This window comes from Penaeus monodon, chromosome 29, assembly GCF_015228065.2.
Source record: "Penaeus monodon isolate SGIC_2016 chromosome 29, NSTDA_Pmon_1, whole genome shotgun sequence".
Lineage (NCBI taxonomy): Eukaryota > Metazoa > Arthropoda > Malacostraca > Decapoda > Penaeidae > Penaeus > Penaeus monodon.
In genome coordinates this window covers 3,657,703-3,659,109 of record NC_051414.1, presented here as the reverse complement: position 1 = coordinate 3,659,109, position 1,407 = coordinate 3,657,703, and positions in this window count along the sequence as shown.

Genomic DNA, 1,407 nt, shown 5'->3' with positions numbered 1-1,407 from the left:
CATGCATGATTACAGTATAGACATGCATGTGTTACAACTATATATTTGTAGTGTGTTGTTATTGCTATGACTACTCATAAATCTATTGACTACTGTTAATAGACTTTTTCTTCCTTGTTTCAGAGATAACAAGATGCTCAAGCAAAGAAATTTTATTAGGCTGCCGCACAGCTGCAAGAACTGGCAACTCCACATTCTCAGGAGTAAAATCTTTTTCTTTCTTTCTTTCAAATTTTCTTGGTAGATCACTACTTTTTATGCAGCAAATTTGTACCAGATTTTATTTTGAAAGACTATGTATGTCACTGATGTAGGTATTGTTATTGTTTATACATCAAGACATTTGGAAATTACGAGTGATATTTTGATCTGATACTTGGGGACCTTCTATAATTGGGGAGCAAAATGGATAATTGGGTTGTATTGCCATTTTGGGCACCTCCGGGCTTTTAGGAAAAAACCCCAAAATGGGATTCTATTTTTATTACTCATTTTTTTTGGGGGGATTATTATTTGCGTCGGTTGTGTTGCAACCTTCATCACTCATAAAGTTAGAATTACATTGTCAAGGGAACTGTTGCAATAGATCTGGGAAGGACTGAACTATCTACATTTTCAAAACTGGTTTTAAGAAGATATGGTAATAAATTGATTCATGCATTTGTTTTTATGAATAGTTTATTTTAAAGGGAATTCCCTTCCCCCTCTTCCCCCCTCCCCTCCAAAAAAAAGGAAAATATATATGTAAAAGAAATGATGTTTATCATTTTTTTTAAGACAAAAAAAAAAAAAAATAATAATTGTCTAGTTTAAGAGATGGTCCCCTCCAGACAGTTATTCTGATTATCCTTGCTTTTTATTTTTTATTTTTTTTATATAAGATGTCTTCCCAACAGTATTTGTCTTCTAAAATATATTTTTTTATGGTCTCAAAAATCCAAAAGGATGTGCAGTAAAGAAACCCTGTAGCACAAGAAATCAAGTGGGTGATTGTAACACGTTTTAATTTTATTTACTTCTCTTAATCACCTGATAAAGAGAGATGTAAGATGATACCGTTCTCCTCATTGGAGGTAGAGTACTGAGAAAAAAAGTTTTATAGGTGGGAATGAAGTTGTGTGTAAATATTGTCACAATGATGTAAATAGCATAAAACCTGTGTTTTATAGCATTTTGGGATATTGAATAGGTAGTGTTGGTGAGACTCTCTTCCCACCCCATCTTGCTATGTTTAGTTTGAAGCATTAACATGAACCTGTTGGTGAAATACTTAAGCGCCTAATATTGTGTCCACCTTGGAAATATTTATGATATTTTACTGAACTCTCTTAGAGGTGTGGAAGTGTATGGTGAGTTATTTTTTCTTTATTTTTCTGTTGTCCTAAAATAAGAGAGTGATTCAAAAGC